General features: G+C 48.9%; 1 protein-coding gene across 2 annotated transcripts in view; it reads left to right on the forward strand.

Moving 5' to 3' along the window:
- The window catches only part of CERT1 (ceramide transporter 1), a 1,636,484-nt gene that overhangs the window by 885,022 nt on the left and 734,603 nt on the right, over positions 1-16,859 (forward strand). The window lies entirely within an intron of this gene.

The following is a 16,859-nucleotide window of genomic DNA, read 5'->3' on the forward strand; positions in this document are numbered from 1 at the left end:
CTACCTGATCTATAGACCTCCAGGCCCTATTGGGACCTTTGAAGATGATTTATCAAATATCATCTCCTATAATCTAAACTTCCTCGCAAGTCCTATTACTCAGGGATTTAAACTTGGGCTACAATGACCCCAAAGATACACCTGCATCTAACGTGGCTAATATCCTTGCGGAACAAGGTTTTACCCAAAGAGTGCTCGTCCCTTCACATAGCAAAGGCAGAATACTGGACTGTGTCGAGGTGATTTCCCGGGGGCCAGCAGGGCTGTCCGCGGGGCTGGGGAGGCCCCAACTCCTTCCACGTCCCAAAATGAGTATGAGGCACACACAAGAACAAGGTAGATACTGCTGTTTATTACAGAAACAGGCAGGGACGGACTGTCAGACCAGATGCATCCGGGAGGCTGTCATCATTAATGGGCTTGCAGGCCCTTTTTACCGTTGTATGACGCGCTACGTGCGTCACCTGGGAAAACTATTCCCAAAACGCTAGCGCCACTTCGGGTTGACTCCCCGAGTGGTAGGATCCCTATAGGAAAGGATGTTATTGGGTGAGGAAGGGTCAGGTGGTACGCTTGGGCCGTCCCTAACAATTGCTACACAAAATGTGTTAAAAGGGGACACTTGGTGATTGGCTAGACTATATGATGCGCCCCTCGTATTTTGATTGGTACATCCGCAAGCCCCCAAGCCTGGGACCATCGTTCCCAGCTCGCGGTGTACCTTGTGCTGGCAACAATGTGTGTCTATCAGTGATGGACAATGGACAGGTCTGACTAGTGGCTGGTGTGCATGTCTTTCCCATCGCTTTAGGCATTCAATTTGTCACTTTATTGTTGCAGGCTGTGTCCCAGACGTGAGACCCCAGCGCTTTTCTGTCCCGTAGGCTTGGCATCTTATCAGGTCGACTTGGTGACGTGTGGTGAAACCGTGGCTGGAGCAGAATTATGAGCATTTGATTTGTATTTCGGCTCTGAGGAGCGCTCCGCAGTGGCAGGTGTAACCTTGGCGCAGGGAGAAAATTAGGGCCCCTGGCGGGGTCCTGATCTACCCAGGTGGGCACAAGTGTAAATATCAAAAAATAATCAGGATGAGAGATCGTATAAGCGGTTGTGTGGTTTTGAACATATACATTTATTTCGAACAACACAAAAAATTCTTGGTGACTTTGTAATTACTTTACAGTGCTCTCGATAAGCACGAGAGTCATCAACAACGGACAGGAGTGATTCTATTTGGTGATAATACAAGGTAAGTATCCACCTCTGTGATGATGAGGCGAAACACTACACATGAGCACAATCACGAATGATGATAGGAAAAAACCTATGGTTGCACAAAGTGCACCCTGGACGGAGAATAGTTCAGGAAGTGGTTAACACAGGGTGTACACAACATTTTCTACATAACATACACAAAGGGGGGTGTAAACGGTTGTGTCACAGGGGATCGACACAGGTGTGTTTCGGCCAATTCAGGCTTGATTGGAGCCTGTCTGTCTGTTGACCTTCGTCAGGATGAACACCAGTAGCGGTGTTGTCCGTGGTATCTGCTGCTGCAATAGCAGTGGGGTGCTGTACGCGGTCCTCAATTGGTTACTGGACTGCAGGTGCGTAATGCATTTAGGACGGGGCTGTCGTTTCCCGAGGGCCGGCATTGTCTCTCGGTCCTGCGTACCGGAGTTGGGCCCAATGGGGTCTCAAATCGTAAGAAAGGCTGGTGCCGGCGTCACCGCGGGGTCCTCAGCCTCAAAGTTGCTGAGGACCGCAACTAAAGTTGAGACAGAAGTAAGCGAGTTGAATTCCTCTCGCAGGTGGTGTTTGGGCCGTGACGTCCTAGGCCATGGTTTGGATGAGAATGGGGGGGAAGGGACTCTCCCATTTTCCCTCTTCAACTGGGTAGCAGACTACAACTGCAACGCCTTGATATCCTCCATATCTCCCCAGATCTGGACGGATCATCACCTCATAACATGTACCCCAACTACTGCCAAACCCACCTTGGCACCTGTACCTCTAGCTCCTGCCATTCCTACCCGGAATAAAAAGAACATTACTTGCGACAAACTACTCCCCCTTATCCTCCCCACACTCAACGCTATTCCTGAAAACCTGGTTCCTGAAGCTTTGGTTAAGGAATTTAACCACATCATGACCACTGCTTTAGAGACTATTGCACCTCTCAAACTTAGACAAAGCAAACCCAAAGCCCATCTCAATTCCTGGTACACTCCATACCTAAAATCATTACGTAACAAAAAAAACAATGCGAGACATCCTGGCGAGCACAACCGTCTGAGGAAAACTAAGCTAATCTCAGTGCCATCACAACATTATACAAAAGAGAAATCCTCCTAGCTGAACGCAAAACCTATAATGCTAGAATATACCAAGCCAATTCCAGCATGAAAGAACTTTGTCATCCTCAAAGAGTTAGAAGCCCCCATCCCAGTGCCAGACAACTGTATCAAGGACAAACCTTGGTGTTCCAACATACAGCAAGCTCTAGCTAACAAAGTCGCAACCCTGCAAGCAAAAATTGCCAGGAAAAAAGCCACACTTTCCGGCAATAAGCCCACTAGCACTAACCTAGAGCAACCAAGTAACTATGTAAATCACCCCAGATTTATGTTCTTTAAAGTCACCATAAGAGAAACAGAAAATACTATGCTATCACTTAGACCTTGCAGTTGTCAAGGTGATCTATGCCCTGCTCAACTTATAAAGGAAGCAGCCAGAGACCTGGCCCTCTTTATCACAAAACTTATCAACTCTTCTTTTTCCACCAATACCATCCCATCCAATCTCAAGGAATCATGGGTGCTTCCTCTATTGAAGAAGCAGACTCTACACCCACTGATACCTACTAACTACCGCCCAATTACGACGGTGCCTGTTCTCTTGAAGATCTTGGACAAAATGGCATACTCCCAGATTCAAAAAAACTTGGAAACCAACTCTCTACTAGGAGACCCCAACATGGGACCGAAACAGCTTTTATAGACCTCAAGTCACAGATAGACGAATTTAGGGATAAAGGGAAATCGGCCCTCTTCTTACTCCTGGATTTATCAATTGCCTTCGACCTGGTCGACCACGGGGTCTTATGTAGTCACCTGGACTCAGCAGCACACTTCTCAACAGAAGCCATAGCGTGGTTACAATCGTTCTTAAATAACAGGACTATTAGAGTTTTCTTGCCTACAGCAGTGGCCAACCCCATCTCCATCACATGTGGAGTTCACCAGGGATCTTGTGTCTCACCCACCCTCTATAATATATTTACCAAGCCCCTTTTCGATAATATGGATCTTCTGGGTCTCACCTACACTAACTATGCAGATGACACACAGATTCTCCTACCGCTTACTGGTGATTACGACAAGGATTTGGCCTTGATAAACCGGATAGATCTCCTCATCCAGACATGGATGGCCACCTATGGTCTATGCCTGAATGATGACAAAACGGAGATCATCATCCTGGGCACTCCTTCGACTCTTAAAAAAAACTCAGCCCCAAATACTCGGCCTTCAACATAGACAATATTATTACTGTTGCCAAGGAGGTCAAAACTATGGGTTTCTATTTGTATTCTACTCTCTCCTTCAATAAACAGTTCAATGCCTTGGCCTCGGCCACTGCATACACATGCAAGCTGATTAGAGTAGGCATAGCTTTCCTGTCACACTCTAGCTGCATTACCTTGGCCAGAGCTCTCATCTTATCCAGGCTTGACTACTGCAATGCGTTGTACATAGGGGCCAACAACCCATCAAAAAATCCTACTCTTACAAAATAATGCTCTGAGAGCAGCCCTAGGAATTCCTAAGAGAGAACATATCTCTAATACAAGAAGAGCCAACAACTGGCTCTTAGCACATGACAAAATTAAACTAAAAGTTGCCTCCCTTACCCATAAATGCCTGAATAACGCAGCACCCCGTTACTTATCTGATAGATTCACTCTGAAGCCGGCCACAAGAAGAACTAGACTTTCCAATACTAACTACCTTTGGGTCCCCAGATAAAAGCTTGCCAGAATCGGAGGCAGCAGCTTCCAGGTCAAGGCAGCCATCTTGTGCAACTCTCTACCATCCCCTTTAAGAACAGATGAAACCTACCAAAAGTTCCACCAGAGCATTACTAGTTGGCTCAAAGACGCCGACATCTAGGCCTGACTCTTAGCCCAACGTTCGTGAAACCTACTGACCTACTGACTCTTCAGTATGTAGTCAACCACTAGTCATTGCATTGACTGTGCCCAGCACATAATTTACACTGTATGAACTGATGTATAATGCAAAATTATGGTTGTATATATCTTCTGTTTTCAATGTGTCTGCTTGTATATATCCTGATTTTAATGTGCCTACATGTAACCAACTGGCATCTGCACCTACCTGTAGTGTACATGTTGTAACCAAGCTGCGAGTATCCTTATGCGTTGCGCCTGAATACCATTGGGTCTGGAGCGCAATACAAGTAATAAACATAACAATGATTTGGATATCGTATGAGCTAATTAGCCTCAGCATTGGAACACAATGTAGGAGTGGTAGAATATTTTTCCGATTTTAAAATTACATCAAGTTGCAAATTTCTTTCCACATAATAGCTTTTTATTTATTGGAGTCTCTCGCTTCTCTGCTAGTATTGAAGGGCGAGTTTTAGCCTTAGAAGAGTGGTCTTCAAAATTAGGGTTGATTTTCTTATCTGGTACATAGTGGTCCCTCAGCCGAGTTTTGAAGAGGGAATCCCGGTTCACTGGTCTAAGTTTGCCAATCATGGGTTCACACATATTTCGCCCTGGAGAAAGACCATTTATCTATCTATCAATACAAGGCTGTGTTTCCATTTCAGCTTCATAGTTTGTCTGCCAAGTAACGTTTTTGTGATGGAGTTTGAAATAGGTCCAGGAACTCACCAGAACTCTGTTTAAGGTTTTGGTCCTGTGAGGGTTGAGGGGGCTTCCTTACTAAATTGGAACAGCAAATAAGCTGGAACCCCGCCCCCAATCCCCCTCCACCCCCCAGCCCCACCCCCCAGGTTCCGTCAGTTTATCTAGTGGCTACAACCTCACCAAGACCTCTTCCTCCTCATCAGAATAACATGATGGATCCATTAGGTTATCCGTTTCGGTCTCATTGCCATCGAAGAACAAGTCATTACTTTCAATGACAGAGTGAGCAGATGGTACAAGTGCCTCTTGAGCAGTTTTGTTAGCAACATGTTTTGACTTTTGCGTGACGGCAATGGCAGTGTCTTCAGTTCTTAGAGTTGGTAAGAATCTTTTCCTGAGGAGGCTGAGTAGTCTGATTACATGGAAAAGCTCTAGACCCGTTAGATTGTTTTTCTTCCCGTTTTGGATGTTTTTTTTCTTATTTTTCTCAGTCCCATTCTTCTGGGCATGTTGGACTTTTGGAGTTGCGAAAAATTGGAACAACCTTGCCAGAAAGCTGTTGAGGGCCTACAGTAGTTGTTACTAGTATGAGAGATTCATCTTGAGGAATCGGGCTAATGAGAACACTACAAAGTGCAATCTCCAGACCACCACCTGGTGGCCCTTCCACACAAGTCAGATCAAGCACGGGTTCTCTGTCTGGAAGATTACTAGACAAGTTTGTAACACAAACTTTCCTTACGGGCAATGAAGCAGCTTCTGTCCTATGAACCTGCCAGCAAGAGGTTGCAGGTACTGCCGGGCCGGCCGCCTCATCCCGATCTTAGATTGTGTGTTTGAAGATACAAGATTCTGGTCGCATTGAGTCACAGGCTTAGAACATTTATTAAAACGCGCCTGCAGGCAATTATGTAGGCAAAGGGAATTCCTGAAAAGGTACAACAAGCGCCAAGAGCAATCCACAGCATGTCTGTCAGCAGGATGTGAGCTGACAGGACTGGATTTGAACACCCGACTCACGCACGCCTAGTGCAGTGTTTTTTCAATTTTATTACTTTCTGCATATTCCGAATTTCATTTCTTTTGGCTAGTTCCATGACTTGGACCTTCTCACATGTTGAGATTTTCTCCATCACAAAGATTTCTAGATGACAGTCAAAGTAGCATTCTGTCTGTAAGATTAAATATACTCCATTTTGCTTGTAAGAGGGCCTGCAAAATGGTGGGGAGGGAGTGTACAGGAGGACAGCTTCCCTCAAAACCGTTGTTGTAAGCGTATTATTGTGACAGGTGGCCTCGCTTTGGGTTTCCCAGTACCACAGGCAGACAATGTGATGGAGCTCTTCAGTGAAAAAGTCACTGGACTGGTGTTCCCAAGAGGCACGTGTCTAGGTACGACAGTGCCTTAATAGGTTCTAGACTTGATATAATTCAGTCCACAATAGTTTTACATGCATGTTTATTAATACTAGTAACAACCCTCCCTGGTGACTAATCTGAATCTTTGCAGCAGTAAGGTTTAGTAGCAATAGGTCCCCTCTTCCCCAATGGAAACTTTCCTCCCAGAGATTCCTCATCCCATTATAATGCTTCCGGGCACAGGACTTAAAACAATTCCACTAGAGGGGTTTCCGGGTTTCCCATCACCACTGGTCATGGAAGTAGTGCTCACTGCATTAGAGTGAGTGAAGTGGCCTTAATTAGACCTCAGGATTCCCCTGTCTCTTTTTTTTATCCATGCAGCATAACAGTGAATCCTCTCGACTTTCAGATCACTTCAAGCAATTTGTCACACCCGTGGAACCATTGTATGTTGTTCCAGCGGCTTACAGCGCCCATGCTTCCAAGATCAGAGCAGGTGTCCTCTGCCTTCGGCCACTTGACCCTAGAGCAATTGGAGCTTAGAAAGGTACCCTTCCAATCTCCCACATGCCTACTTGGAGGATTTCAGCCAGGTGAGTAGCTTTTTTCCACAACTACTATTTGGCTAAAAAAAAAAAATCTCTTAACTGCCTGCTCCACTTCTTCCTTTGACAGTTCAGATGGCTCTGCTGCTTTGAATGCCATAGCTCTATGCAGGGTTCCCCAAATTACTTTTGGGGCACGTATTCTGCTTTCAGGCCTTCATCAGTGTATGGTGGCACGCTGTAAGGCAGTTTCCAGTGCCCTAATCTATTCATCAGCTCAGGTGGAGACTGTTCAGCAGCGACTGTTCAATAGGGACCTTCTGCGTGCAGCTGTTGTTCTTGGGTGCACCTTTGTGACCTAAAATATACATCCTGGAGTCTATCCTGTTTTTAAAATATTACCGACAGTTGAAGACTTCTCAGGTGTATCCCTAGGATAACTGATATTGATAGTACAGACTTGGACAACATGCACCTTACCCCTTTCCGTACTGATACTTGTTTTTAGACTTTCAAATTGCCAGTGGCCTTGATTCCACTCAAGACAAGTAGTCTTCTCCTTGTTTTTTCACTGTTTAGCAAGATTGACTCCTTTGGCACTTTATTTGTTTTAGAAAGTGAAAGTAGGGTTCTGTAAGGAGACGGATTGTAAAGAGATGTAATGAGATGTTTATTTTAAAGGTTTGTATTTAAACCAATAAAATTATTTTAAAAAAGTGAAAACTTTGACATATCCATGAGTACAAATACGTTCTCCAGATTTACTAGGATCCAACCCTCAAAGGGATCCCCTAATTCCTTTTAGTTAATCTCAGTCCTCCGAGAATGTTCGCTGTGGGTATGCTCTGACTCAAAGGTTGGGCAGTCAAAACCCCTTCACCATGAGCACCTTTTGAAGTGGAAGAAAATTTAGTTGGACAATATGGCCATTTCTTCATTAGGACCAGTTTCAGAGGTGTATGGCCTTTCTAGCACACTTTGATATCGCTCTCCCAGCTGTCAAATGTTGGCCCGCATAGGCAGTAATAGTAGCCCTGTAAATTTGAGGAATGCTGGCAGAGTGGAATGGGGTTAGATGTATTGGATTAATTGATAAATGGAGGTGGGTAACCAGGACAGTTTGTGAGGCAAATTGTGAATCCGGTTGAGTCTCTTCAGTTTTTTGGAAAACACTGTGCCCCCACCCCCTTCTAACCTACTCACCCCCACCTTGGTATCACCATCATTCGCTCTACTAAACAGGAACGTCTACCTTGGGTGGTTTCTGAGTAGAGGTGGGAGGGGACGGCTCCTGTTATTTCTTGGTCCCCAAGATGGAGAGGCCTACAGCCATGTTGGAGATCTTCACACTGATTAGCTTAATTGTAAGGTCACATTCAATTGTTGCCATCTTTTCCATCCGTACATGTGTGCGCTTGATGGAAATAAATGTTGCTAAAGAGTGAGCCAACTGAACCAGAGAACTTTCTTGGTAGAATCCATACGATCTATGAAAACTTCCAGGAAGACTAAGCATCATCATCACCAATTGGAAGAATGAAAGGCCTTCATACTAAACCTATTTTTGAGCTTCCCTTGGTATTGGGAGGTGAGCAGCTCCGCTTATTGTTTAAGCTTAAGCACAATTTAGTCTAGATCTGCTTCCTGCATTGGTGGCAAAATCACTTTCTTCAAGCTTAGCCAAATTGATCTCTGACTTGGTTAACTTATTATTTCAACAGAGGGTCAATCCCTAGGCTCTGAAAATCTCATTATGCCTTTCCTCAAGAAATCCTCATTAGATCCTGAAGATTTGGGAAATTCACCGACCAATTGCTGGGCTACCTTGGGTAGATAAGATGATTGAAACGTAGTGACCCAGCAATTGGGCACCTTTGTTGAGGAGAATCAGATTCTAGGCCTACTACAATCAGGATTTCATTATGGCTGTGACACAAACTGCCTTGATCTTAGTATGGGACGACATACTTCTGCACTCATATCCTGGCCATTTGTCTTTTCTGGTGATGCTGGATTTATCGTCTGCTTTTTCTGCTGAGCAGACTCTACTATGGATCTCAGGCCTCACGTTGGACTGGTTCAACAATTTTTTGACCAATAGATCTTAGGCCATTATGCAGGATTTCATATCTGAATTTACTCCAGTCACTTGTCGTGTTGCCCCAAGTTCCTTCATCCACTTTGCTGTTCAATATTTGTTTCGAGGGGATTGGGTCCTCCGACGTATTCCATATCTATGACATGTAATCACCACAGCTGTGCTGCTTCGGAAACTTTTTCTGCGTCCTGCGTCGATGACGTCGATGCGCCGTCGTCGAGGACCTCCTCCGACGTCATCCGATATGATAAGTAGGACGCACGACGCCCATAGCCTCAGTTCCGTTTTTTCCGCGAACGTGTTGCTTCGTGTTTCTCGGTTTAAACGCCTCGACTCTTTGGAGTTCTGTTCTTCTCGGTTCTTCGAACCTGTTCGTTTGTGAAAATCCTTCAGAAGATGTCTACTTCGTCTTCAACCCCGCGTCCGGGTTTCAAGAAGTGCGGGGTGTGTGTGTCCAAGATGTCGGTGACGGACTCGCACGACGCCTGCCTCTGGTGCCTCGGGGAGGCCACGACACGGATGACTGTATCGACTGCCAGTCGCTCACGTCCAAAGCCTTACGCGAACGTAAGAAGAAGTTGTCGGTAGGTCGGGTGTCCAAGCCCCGGAAGTCGAAGTCTGCAGGGCTTTCGACGGATGATTCGAGGGGTGACTCTCCGTGTCATCGTCGGAAGTCTCGTGGGTCTCCTTCTAGGAGTCGGTCTCGCCACTCCTCAGCCTCTTCGAGGCATTCTCGGAAGCGCCGACACCGGTCGTCTTCCAGGTCCTCTTCGGAGGGCTCTGCCCGGCACGTCGCTTACCCCTCCAGCCGTGCGACGCCGGAGGAATGGGCTTCCTTCGGGAAGAAGATGTTGGCGATTCTTGAGTCGCAGGGTACTCAGCCGTCCGCGCCCCCGAGTGGGGTCGGTCGTGTGAGGTCGAGAGACACCGCTCGCAAGAGTGGTCGGCACGAGTCACGGGAGAGGTCCCGTTCGGACAAGGGGACTCGTTCTCGACGTACCCGTTCCAGGGCCCGGTCCTCGAAGCGTTCGAGACCGTGTGCACCTGTGAGGTCTTCGAAGAAGGCATCGACGTCTGTGGCGTCGAGGGCGTCGACAGGCTTTCTCGAGGCTCTGGCTCCGAGGAAGTCGTCGATGCCGTCGACGCGCAGGTCGTCGAGGGACACGCTCGGGGCTCCGGCCTCGAGGGCTGTGTCGACGCCGCCGATTCTGGAGGCGCTGCATCTGACGTCGACGCCGATTTCCTCGACATCGACGCCGATCCTCTCGGCGCCGATGCCGGTTCTCTCGACGCTGGCGCCGATTCGCTCGACGCCATCGACGCCTTTCGTGTCGGAGATACCCCAGGGCACGGGTGGACCCCCTAGGAAGGCTCTGGTTAAGAGCAAGCACTCTCGAGTGCCTTCTTTTCGCCACCTGGACTATATTTCAGAGGCGGATGAGGATTCTGATGGCCTGGTTCCTAGTCAGGTTCCGGATGAAATTGTCTCGGGCCATAGTCAGTTTGCCGAGTTGAGACAGTCACTGCATGATGCCAGTGGACTGGACACCTCTCCGGAGGTGGAGTTTTGTAGGCCTGAGCCTGGCTCTCATGCTGATTCCTCGTACCGGCGCCTTATGGCTAGGGTTTCTGAGTACTTGGGATGGTCTGCTCCCCCAGGGGAGTTTGTGCAGGATGATCTGACAGACATCCTTGATGTTGGTCCCCCAACTGACCCGGTTCTGCCGTTCCATATGGCTTTACAGAGAAGGGTGGCGGCGGCTTGGACTGCTCCGGAGAGTCTCCCGGCGGTGGGCATATCCTTGTCGCGAAAATACCGTCCAGCCAGTGGCGACCCCTGCTACTTGACCAGGCACCCCACTCCGGAGAGTTTGGTGGTGCAGGCGGCCACGGCCCCGGCGAAGCAGGCGTCGTACCCTACCATCCCTCCTGATAGGGACGACAAACGTTTTGATGGCTGGGCGAAGAAAGTGTTTTCTTCTGGTGGTATGGCGCTTCAGGCGGCCAACTCCATTTGTGCCTTGTCACGTTTCACGCACACTCTGTGGAACTGTGTTGCGTTAGCGGCTGAACATCGTCCCGAAGGGGACGAACGGGATGGTTTCCTTGCTATGGTCCAGGATGGTAAGGATGCCATGTGTGAGTCCGTTCAGTCGGGTTTGGACTTAGCTGAATGCGTCAGTAGGTCCATGGCGGCGAGCACCGTGATACGCAGGTTTGCGTGGTTGCGGAAGTCGGGGTTTGCTCCTGATGTGCAGTCCCGGCTCCTCAACATGCCCTTTGATGGTGAACACCTTTTTGGCAGCAAGGCTGACGAGAGCCTTGAGAGGTTGCAGACCTCGAAAGCTGCAGCGAAGTCGTTGGGCGCTGCAGTTCGCCAACCTCCGCCTTTTCGTCCTAGGGGACAGCAGTGGAGGGGTGGTTCCTTTCGCTATTACTCATCCTTCAGTAAAGCGAGAGGAGCTGGCAGTCAAAGAGGCCAACGCAGGGGTACCAGAGGTGGCCGACAGGGTACCCGTGGTGCCAAGGCCGCTCGGGCAGTTGCCTCTTTGCCCTCAGGTAACGCCGCAGCCGCTCCCACTCAGTCGTGAGGCCATGTCCCATGGTTCGCCGGTTGGGGGAAGGCTGGCGCAGCATCTTGTAGAGTGGCAAGCCATTACTTCAGATGTGTGGGTTCTGGAGATCATAACCCACGGCTACTGTCTTCCCTTTCGGCACAGGCCTCGCGACAATCCACCGGGGAACCTCTCTTTGCAGAGTCCGGATCCGCTCCTTGCGCAGGAAATTCAAGCCCTGCTGGAGAAAGGCGCCATAGAACTGGTGCCTGTAGCGGAGAGGAACAAGGGATGGTATTCCCCTTATTTTTTGATTTCGAAGAAAGACGGGGGATTGAGACCCATCATGGACTTGCGCGGTTTGAACAAACTCCTCAGGAAGGACAAGTTCAAGATGGTTACTCTCTCTCAAGTCCTCCAGGCCCTTCAGCTTCAGGACTGGTTGGTGTCACTCGACCTCAAGGATGCTTACTTCCATGTGCCGATCCATCCCAAGCACAAGAAGTACCTGAGGTTCGCGGTTGGCGACTCGCACTTTCAGTTTCGGGTCCTGCCGTTCGGATTGACCTCCGCCCCGAGGGTTTTCACCAAGCTCATGGTGGTGGTGGCAGCGCATCTCAGGCAAGGGGGGCTTCACGTCTACCCCTACCTGGACGATTGGTTGATCAGGGGGAGCTCTCCCGAGCAAGTCCTGGATCATCTATCGGTCACCTGTCGCTCCCTTCACAGGCTGGGCTTCTCCCTCAATTTAAAGAAGTCCCATTTGACGCCAACACAGCGGCTCCAGTACATCGGAGCAGTGCTCGACACTTCCCTGGGGCAGTGTTTTCCTCCCCAGGTGAGGGCTCTTCACATTCAGCAGATGGTGCACAAGTTTCAGCATGCCCAGACGCTCCCAGTGTTGGAGTTCTTGAGGTTGCTCGGCCTCATGGCATCCTGCATTCGTCTGGTGCCAGAGGCTCGCCTGCGGATGAGATCTTTGCAGTGGGCACTCAAGACGCAATGGTCGCAGTCCTCCTTCAGGTGCCGTCCTCGGTCGCCCGGGACCTTCTGTGGTGGGCCGTCGAAGGCAACTTGATGAAGGGGGCTCCATTTTGGCTTCCCTGGCCGGAGGTGACGATCGTGTCGGATGCATCCCTCACGGGATGGGGAGCTCGTGCCAACGGGCTGACAGTCAGCGGTCGTTGGTGTCCGTCGGAGTCCAGACTCCATATCAATCTGTTGGAGCTGAGGGCCGTCAGGCTAGCCCTGAAGGCTTTTCTGCCGTCTGTGCGAGGGAAGAATGTCCTGATCCTGACGGACAACACAGTGGCCATGCACTACCTCAACAAAAAGGGGGGGGCAGGGTCACTTCCTCTGTGCAGGGAGGCGATGCAGCTCGAGTTCTGGGCCATCCAGCAGGAAGTTTCGATCTCGGCAGTTCATCTGGCCGGAGCCGAAAACGTGACGGACGCTCTGAGCAGGCAGAGCGCGATCTCTCACGAGTGGGAGTTGGCTCAGGAGATTCTCCTGGAGATCGTCGCCCTTTGGGGGACCCCTCAAGTGGATCTCTTCGCCTCCAGTGTCAACCGGAAGTGCGAAAGGTTTTGCTCGCGGGAATTTCCTCCAAAAGGAGCCTTAGGAGACGCGTTCGTGGTGGAGTGGTCATTCCCGCTGCTGTACGCGTTTCCTCCAGTCCCCGTCATCCCGCAAGTGCTGCGGAGGTTACGGAAGTTCGGTTCCCGGATGATCCTCATTGCCCCGGCGTGGGCTCGGAGGACGTGGTACCCGGACCTTCTCGACTTATCCATCTGCCCTCCACGTCGTCTTCCCTACCGAGACGATCTGCTCTCACGGGAGGGGGGGGTCAGGTTCTCCATCCAGAAGTCAGATCCCTCAATCTTCACGCTTGGCTTCTGAAAGGTTGAGGTATAAGGATTGGGACCTCCCTGAGGACGTGATGGAGGTGTTGCTTTCGGCCCGAAGGCCGGCAACAAAGTCTCTGTACCGTTGGCGTAAGTTCTGCGACTGGTGCAGAGTTCAGAATGTGGATCCTTTTGCATGTGACATCCCCATGGTTCTGTCCTTTTTACTTTCTTTGGCCCACAGGGGCTTGCAAGTGGGTACCGTTAAGGGTTACCTGGCGGCGCTGTCCATCTTTAAGCGCTCGTCTGAAGAATGTTCTTACTTTAAAATCCCTTTGATTTCACAGTTCCTCTAAGGGCTCACTAATGTGTTCCCTCCATCACCTTTCCTGGTGCCCGGTTGGGATTTAAACCTTGTTCTTAAGTTTCTTATGGGTGCTCCGTTTGAGCCTTTACATTCTTGCCCTTTGAGGCTGTTAACTCTGAAAACTGTTTTTTTTAGTTACGGTTACTTCCGCTCGCAGAGTAAGTGAGTTACAGGCACTTTCAGTTAAGCCTCCCTTCACTGTATTTCACAAGGACAGGGTTGTCCTTAGAGTTCGTCCTTCTTTTCTTCCGAAGGTAGTGACGGAATTTCATTTGGCCCAGAAGGTTTTTCTTCCGGCATTCTATCCTCCTCCGCATCCTGGTAAGGAAGAGGAGAGGCTCCATAGGCTTGATCCTAGGAGAGCTTTAAGCTTTTATGTTTCACGCATGTCCCGGGTCAGAGTGGATGATCAACTCTTTATTGGTTACGCTGGGAAGCGTTTGGGGCAAGCTGTGACGAAACAGACTTTGTCTCGCTGGATTATTTTGGCCATCTCGGAGTGCTACCGCTTGGCGGGTAAGGACCCACCGGCTGGCTTGCGGGCCCATTCTACCAGGGGTATGGCTGCGTCTACTGCCCTGCAGAGGGGTGTTCCTGTTCGCAACATCTGTGATGCAGCCACCTGGGCTTCAGTACATACATTTGTACGTCACTATTCCCTCGATTCCATCCGAGCACAGGATCTGGCCTTTGGCAAGGCGGTCCTTTGCTCTGCTATTTGATTGGCTATTCTAAATTTTGATTCTAAATTCTTTCCCTCCTCCTTGCTTTGGTACTGCTTTGGGAGTCTGTCATAGATATGGAATACGTCGGAGGACCCAATCCCCTCGAAGAATAAGTTACTTTCTTACCTGGTAACGTTCTTTCGATGGGATGGTCCGACGACGTATTCCATATCGCTCCCGCCCTGCCTTCCCCGCTGCAGAATTTCTTTTGCGATTGCAGCTTACGTTCCGCAAGGCTTTGTGTCTGACTGGCAGTTGACTTATGTCACACGTTCTGGGGGAAAAAACTACAACTGAGGCTATGGGCGTCGGATGACGTCGGAGGAGGTCCTCGACGACGTCATCGACGCAGGACGCAGACGCCGAAAAAGTTTCCGAAACAGCACAGCTGTGGTGATTACATGTCATAGATATGGAATACGTCGTCGGACCATCCCATCGAAAGAACGTTACCAGGTAAGAAAGTAACTTGTTCTTCTCCTTCGTTACCCGTCATCTGCAAATTTGACATTATTTTTCCATTTATACACGGACAACCTACAGTTCTTTCTTATGGTGTCCTGCCCCAATAGATCTTTTCTCAGCTCGTGTTATTTTTCTACGATAGTTTGACTTTAGTAAGACAAGCTTCAACCCATCTGAGACTGAAGCTATGCTTTTTGACCCTTCTCCTCTTTTCAAAGGACTGTGCTAGATGCCCTGGACCGCTTAATATATTTGACCTCCCCGCCAGGTTGGCGACAAAGTTAAGAATCTTGGATCTTTGCGTCTTTCGGGAGCCCAAAATGATGCACACTCTTTGTGTTAATGTGGCCAGGTTATCTTTTCATGGTTTGCACATGTTCAAGAGGACTCTCCCTTTTCTCCCTCTGACAACTCATGCAGTGGGTCTAGGCTCTTTTGTCAACTCCTGTCTTGATTACTCGAACACCTTGAATGCTGGGGTTACCGGGCCATCAGAAGCATCACATGCAAACAGCTCAAAATGCTGCTGTTGCGATCATTTGCAAAGTCCCTATGTTTTCTCCAATATCGATTGTAAGACGATCACTGCACCAGCTTCCAATTTCCTGATTAACTTACAAATTTGGACGTCTTCTCGCCTGTGGAAGAAACTCCCTCTTCAGCTTTGTTTAATTCCTTGATGATCTTTAGAAAAAGGTTAACAACTCACCTTTTATTCAATTAGTTTAATTGTGTACGTTATTACATTATATGAATATTTTGTCTTCATTCCTGATAGGTCTGTTTTCCTTTCCATCGGCACCCAGATGCAGGCAATGTCTGCCTGGTTCCCTTGGGTTATGCATTTGACAAATAATAAGCGGCTACTTTATCTTGGGCTAGAGCTGTGTTTTGCTTGTCTGCAGCATGGTTCACAGACAGATGGGAACATTGGCAGCTCGTTATGTCATTCCATTATGAGCGCTGCTTTTACAATAATCTGAGGCAGTCCTGCACCTGGCAGCTAATAAGATTAATTTGCTGGTTCAAATTTGTATACGTCAGAAATAAAGTTAGTCCATGGAAGTGGCTGTTGGTTGTGACAGGTGGGTTTATACTTGAGTAAACTACATAATCTCCTGGCACACTAAATCCAAAGCAACTGTTGTCGCTTCAACACCATGCCGATGCAGCCCCCAGCCTCTCTGCAGACTGCAATTGTTGCTGTTGATCCTGCACCAGCAGGGTGCTGCACTCCTCACTACACGAGTTCTGAGGGAAGGGGCCACCGTTATGGAGATGAGATTTGCTGGCTGACATGTCCAGGCTCGGGAGCATCAGCTCCTTTCAATAGTGGTGCCTGTGATTACCGTCTGTATGAAAGGGCTTACATCTGCCCATGTCCCGCCTTTGCCTGCAGAGGATTGGCGGCTTACCAACTTTTACTGGCATTTACAGGGGCAGCGGGAGATGTCGGCCACTTTGCGAAGGCCCACTCTTAAGGCCTGCGACCCCTCTCTGGGCCAGGATGTCTGCCCATACAACTCTTTATTAAGGTATGCTCTCATTCCTGCACTCGTTCATATGACTCCTATTATCCACATACTGCTACCCGATCAATCTAATGGGTTTACCTTCATTCACCTGACTTTCCTACTCCTTACCTATGGCTTGCCCCTGGGAACAATGAACCTTGATTACCCATCACTGTACTTCAATTGCTGGCATTGTGCCTGCTACCCTGCCCGGAACATCACATTTTACAGATTGTAGACCTCATTGCCTCATACAGCCGATGTAGCCCCTATCCCCACTGGGTGAGTCTTTTCCAGTGTGCGTTTTGTGGCCTACATTACTGATTCCATATTTGCCTGCTGTGTCCCTGCGCGCCGACCGCGCTCCTACCTGGACCCAGTAGCCAGAGCATGCCTCTTTTTGGCAAACTTAAATCTTAATGTTGTATAGTTTACGATAACTTTTTGTGTCATGTATCTTATAGCTGTCTGGAACTGTGCAGCA

Source organism: Ambystoma mexicanum, chromosome 6p (genome assembly GCF_040938575.1).
Source record: "Ambystoma mexicanum isolate Mex_15411 chromosome 6p, UKY_AmexF1_1, whole genome shotgun sequence".
In the NCBI taxonomy this organism is placed as follows: domain Eukaryota; kingdom Metazoa; phylum Chordata; class Amphibia; order Caudata; family Ambystomatidae; genus Ambystoma; species Ambystoma mexicanum.